The sequence below is a fragment of the Vigna umbellata genome, chromosome 10 (assembly GCF_029865625.1).
Source record: "Vigna umbellata cultivar VRB3 chromosome 10, Vumbellata_1.0, whole genome shotgun sequence".
NCBI classification, from domain to species: domain Eukaryota; kingdom Viridiplantae; phylum Streptophyta; class Magnoliopsida; order Fabales; family Fabaceae; genus Vigna; species Vigna umbellata.
Genome location: NC_142174.1, coordinates 20,059,707 through 20,065,903, shown reverse-complemented (window position 1 = coordinate 20,065,903; position 6,197 = coordinate 20,059,707). Strand labels below are relative to the sequence as shown.

Genomic DNA, 6,197 nt, shown 5'->3' with positions numbered 1-6,197 from the left:
TAAGCCTAAATGTATATTAAATTATCTGTCATTGTTAATTATGAATACCTGTTTGAAATATCATACAGTACTTGTAGCGGATTTTATATTAGGATAGCAATGGTTCCATATATTTTTGTCATCCTCGTTAGTGACTAAGCTTAATCCTATACGAAATCAGAACTTGGTACGGTACGTGCCAAACATCAACCATAAATCTGGGGAATACTCAAACTTTGTTTATATTTAATATATATATATATATATATATATATATATATATATATATATATAACGCGAAAAAGGCTACACAAAATTTTCAAAGACAGAGTGACACATTACGGGGAGAAGTAAACAAAATACTCTTGAATTCATCACAAAACTGTCGGTTCCCTCCAGAAATATAGTTCTATTTTTGGAATATGCTTTATGTATTGCCAATCCTCTCCTGTTTCCCTCTTGCATCGCTTTTTCAGATGAGGACATTCGCGTATATTTAAACGAGACAAGTTGGTGAGGCGTTGAATGCTACTCGGCAGTGACCTCAACTCCCAACAGCAATGAATTCTTAATTCTTCAAGAGTAGTCATGTCTCCCAGCCAGTCCGGCAATGAAGTACACGTGCATTCGTATATATATAAAACTCGTAGGGAGGGGACACGTTGTAAGCCATCTGGTAATGTGAAGCAATATTCAATTAAAACGTACCGCAGGGCAGATAGTTGACTCATATTGCTTGGTAGAGCCACCAGCGCTGGACAACCACTGATCATCAACCTCTCAAGACGAGCCAAATGTCGCACACCTTCAGACAACGATTTCAATTTCTTACAGTTAGAAATGTCCAAAATTCGAAGAGAAGTTAGACCTTCTAGCACGTGTTCTGGAAAATACTCCACGTCATACCAGTTTGCAATGAATAGTGTCTGTAGTGCACCCAACCTGCTGAATTCGACGGGTAATACCACCACTCCTTTAACGCCAATAATGCTCAAGGTCTTTAGACAAGCCATATTCCCCACAACTTCCATGAAGGAAGCCGCTTCGCCAATCCTTTCAACACTAAGTTCCTCAACACAAGGAAGACGTGGGACTTTAAAGTTCAACACACCTTCAATTGTTAATTGGGAAAGACGAGGGAGCATCTCTACTCCTTCATCCCTCAACAACCTCTCCAAATTTGGTAAATTATCAACAATCAGTTTCTCCAACGATGGAAATGCCTTCTCCTCCACGCCGTCATACGTCTCACCATCTATCCACTTCACATTTTTCATTTCACTCACGTTTAGCCTTTTCAAGTGTGCTAGTTTACCAAGTGGGAAAAGCTCCTCACAGTTGTCAAAGTCGGAGAGTGTAACTTTCACCAAGTCTCTCAAAACTGAATTATTTCTCATCCAACTCGATAAATGCCTTCCCTGATAACCATTCATTTCAAAACTCTTCAGAGTTGAAGGTGGTTCTAGGGCTTCCAGTACTCTCTCCACACTTACATTACTACCTTTTGGATTAGCATTACCATCCCATGACAACTGCAGGATATTCAAGTCCTTCTTACCAATCAAATTTGCTTGTTTAGCATCCCATTCATTGGGGACGTTCTCAAGGCCTCTGATTCTTAGCCTGCCCCCCAGATTTAAGCTATGCAACTCTGCTAAGCCACACCCTGGCTTTGAACCCACCACGAAAATGCTTAGTGTTCTTAGATGCCTTAACTTGCTAATTTTGGGAAGCGTCTCTACTACTGAATTACAATAATCCATCACAATATGTCTTAGATCTTGTAATTGCGTCAAGTTTTTGGGCAGTCCATGAAGACATGCTGAATTTTGCAATTTCAAAATTTGCAATTTCGGCATTTGACAAATAAAGTTATTTAAGTTTGCTTTAGAATAACAAGTCAGACTCAAATATCTCAAACGTGTTAAATCCTTGAGTGGGGACAACAAAGAAGAGCTTGTGCATAATGCTCGGAGAGAATGGTTTGATGGCACCACGCAATAAGTACCAATAGAAGTCCGCAGGGATTCAACTTTCTTGAAAGCATACTTGAATCCTCGAACATAAGCATAAGAAGATAAATAGTGAACTCTACTTGACAACGGAGTCAACCTTCCTTTCACAATAACCACACATTCCTCACCCATAATAGACTGGGCAAGATCATGAAATAGATCATGGATCTTGAAAGTTGTGATCATACCAAATTCATCATACTTAGCTTCTTGAAAAAATGATCTACTGTATAATTTTTTCCACACTTTATTTCCAACATCCTCCACTTCTACATTTCCTTCACATTTAATAAATCCATTAGCCATCCAGAGATGAATAAGTTCTTCCTTGTCTATTTCAAAATCTTTGGGGAAAATTGCACAAAAAGAAAAGCATCTCCGCAATGACAAGTCCAAATTAAAATAGCTTAATTTCAAAGCACGCATGATAGAATTTTCCTCACCTGTCGCAGAACTACTTTCCTCCCGTATATCCCAAATCTCACTTTCCCTTACATTCTGCCATTGTTTTACGTCACTTTCATCACGTAATAGGCTTCCCAATGTTTTTATTGCAAGCGGCGAACCCACGCATTTTGTCACTATCTCTTTGCCAATTGACACGAGTTCTTCCGTTTCTTCTCTGTTTGGTCCAAACGCATGGTGTTTGAACAATGACCAACTTTCGTCTCCTGGCAATTCTTTCAAACGGTAAGCAGGATGCGTCTGCATGGTGGAAGCAACTTCCTCGAGTCGAGTAGTGACTAAAATGGTAGCTCCTTTTGCTGCCCTTGCGCACTGCAACTTTCCCTTCAACTGCTCCCATTTCTCTGGGTCTTCATTCCACACATCATCAAGAACAAGTAAATACCTCTTCCCATGCAACACGTCTTCAACCTTTTTCCGCATTGCTTCTAAGCTATTGATATTGGGATTTTGTCCGGCGATGCATTCTATGATGGATTGTAGTATTGTCATGGTGTTGAAATCATCAGAAACACAAACCCAAATTGTCAATTCAAAATGTTTGCGTATCCTGTGATCATTGAAAACCTTCTTGGTTAATGTTGTTTTTCCAAGTCCACCCATACCAACTATGGGAAAGATAGAGACCTCTTCACTGTTACTAGCGTCTTCCAGAAGAAACTTCACAATTTGCTCTCGATCCTGGTCTCTGCCATAAATTACAGGTTCTGTAATGTCAGAGCTAGTTTGGCGCCAATTATCATGGATTGTTTGGACCTCTGTGACACCGGGTTCTAAATTAAACATGCTCCTTTCTTCGTGAATGTCATGAAATCTTCGGGTGATGTCTTTCATCCTCTTGCCAATATTGAAACGAAAGAGAATGTCATTAGGATGGAGACGGGATAGGCATGAAGTATGTGCATCATCAAAATTCACTTTTGTGGAGTGAATTGAACATTCATCTAAGATATCATCCAACACATATGCTGCATCTGTGAGTTTCTGCAGCCAATCTTTGACAGCATGACTTGTGATTTGTTTTCTCTCAGCATCTCTGAGGACAGCACGAATTGCGGTGAGATTGCTGGAAAGCTTTTGAGTCTGTCGGTGAACACCCCAAAACGTTGCAAGTTGGTCTTGGCCAAAAGATTGCAGGTTTTTAATTACAATTCCGAGCAAAGCCTCAGCCATTTACAGAAAAGAGGGTTTTTGGAATGATTATGACTATGGAGAAGGAAGAATCGGGAAGAGTATTTTGTGGTGATCGTAGAAAATTATCAATCTTCATTAACTACGCGTCATTTAGTTGAATTGGCAATTGGTAGCCATGGCAATGAATACAGCGTGTTGTTTTCTTAAAAGGAGTGGTCCCCCTTTGCTTTTGTTGACGAGGAGTGTTCATACAAGGAGTCAAGTCATACCAACCTTATAATTGCGTACCAACTACGCTCTCTCCCTGTCACTGCACTCCACAAACATGTCCTCTCACTTTCTCTTTCATTTGCGCTCAAATTTCAGAGCTTTTTCCACATCGTGTTTATCACTTATTTCGGCAATATTTTATAAAACAAAAATACAGAATTAGTGAAGCTTGTAGTCGACACCATAAATATATTAAAATTAAGGAAAATTGATTTTTCAAATTAATAAATTATACAACCAATTTAAAATATCTTCAACTAACATATTCATAATAATGATAATTTTGACGCACTCAATATATTATTGATTTATGCTTTTATTATTCAATAAATTTTCTTTTAATTTATTTATTTAATAAAGATATATTCTTTTAGGGTTTTACTTTCATATTTATGACTCTTGTCTACATGCTTACTAGATTGACGGTTGTTATGTTTCACCATTGGAATGTTAATGAATTACTTGTATTAAGTTTCTTTCTTTATTCTATCAGCATAAAATATGATTATATGAATGGAAAAAATATATTAACAAATATTGAAAGAGATGATCTAGATCCGCTGGTCACCGGTCAAAACTGTGACCGTGACCAGCAGCGGAGAGCGATGGTGTACAACGGAATACAGTGAACGAGGATTCTGATTGGAAGTCAGTGAAGATGCCAACTATGGGCATTACTTAAACTACAGGTGCAACTACTGGTCTGAGGAATCTCATTCTGAGACAAATTCTGGAAGTATAGCTTATAGCTTGGTCAGATTCAACTCTCTGGAAATATAGCTTATAGCTTGGTCAGATTCAACTCTCTGGAAATATAGCTTATAGCTAGGTCAGATTGAACTTTGGAAGTATAGCTTATAGCTAGGCTAGATTCTAGAAGCACAATTTTGTGTAGTTGTTATGAGAAAGACAGACGTGTTGGTAATGTTGGAGAAAAAACTAGAATTCTAAGGTAGAACTTTACTAGGGCAATTGGAGCCCATTAAAAACATATGTTAAAGAAGAAACTTTTAGGGGGCTGTCGGCGGCCATGGTGGTCGGCCGCCGGCAGATAGCAAAGACAGCGGAAGCGGATCAGACAAGCTTTGATACCATGTGGAAAATAAGACTGATTTATTATTCTCAATCATGAAAAATACATTCTAATACTCTCTATTTGTAATAATCTAATTCTCTTAAAAAGGGAAATAGGAAAACTAGGAAAGTAAAATAAAGGGAAACAGAAAAACTAGGAAAGTAAAATAAAATAAAGATTATATGTCTATTTCCTCTAATTAGGAAGATTCTAAAGCTATTATCTCAAATTACAACATAAACACTACTAGGAAACGCTAGCCTTTTCTGTTTGGTAAGATGACAAGTATCACAGCTATTAACTTAGCAATACGTGTGTAGGGATGTTTAGGTTTCAAGTAGCTCATTTTTCATCAAATAAATGTCCTAAACTAGAATGGCAATAATATGAACATAATGCACAAAACTGTTGTCATTACCCAATTTCGTCCGGGTAGATAAAAACGTCTAGAATTAAGAAAAAGAAATAAAAAAAGGGGATTTTTGTTGTTATTTTCTTTTTCGTTTATTACTTTTCTATTTTTTGTGTTTTTATTCTCTTCTCGTACATTTATTATTATGTTTTAATCCTTTGTTTTTTATCTTTTATTTTATTGTGTTTATTTTTATTTGTTTGGTATTATATATATTTTTTTATCTATGTATATATTTATTTTTATTTGTTTTAATTATCAAAGTTTTCTTTTTTATTTTTCTTTTCATTTGCTTCTTAGGATCAAGATTGTTTTCTTAAGTGTTATATACTTATATGCATTGTTAAAAAAAAAAAAGAAAAAAGAGGAAAAAAAGACAAAGGGTATCTCATATTAGGGGATGTGTTCTGTAACGTCTAAGCACACTTAACCATGGAGTTCTTATGAGTTAGGCTACCGAAAAGCAAATGCATTTTGGTGATATGAGTAGTCAAATCAATTTCTTTAAGCTTATAGTCTCATACCTACACAGTCTCCATATCCCTCTCATTCCGGTGTATTTTCGATTCATCCATGTGCCCCTTCCACTGAAAGCCTGCCAGAAGCCGCTCCTTGTCAGTGCCCCATGCAACATGCCTCTGGCACCGGCGATGACTACCCGCCCTCGTCAGTTTCTTTTTTTGTCAATTTAAGGAGAGCAAAGAGACCAGTTACAGAGGACCATCATCTTCATCCCTTCTTCATTTTTTATCTCAAGGACCCCTCATGCGGGTCTCGTAACAGAAGCCAGCAAACTCATCTTCCATCAGCAACCATACACCTCCAACGACCATCATCATTCACACAC

At 37.4% G+C, this 6,197-nt stretch overlaps 1 pseudogene; it reads right to left on the bottom strand.

Annotated features, from left to right (window-relative positions):
* Positions 1-266: 266 nt before the first annotated feature.
* On the bottom strand, positions 267-3,851 carry LOC148192131 (putative disease resistance protein RGA4 pseudogene; annotated as a pseudogene).
* Positions 3,852-6,197: the final 2,346 nt, after the last annotated feature.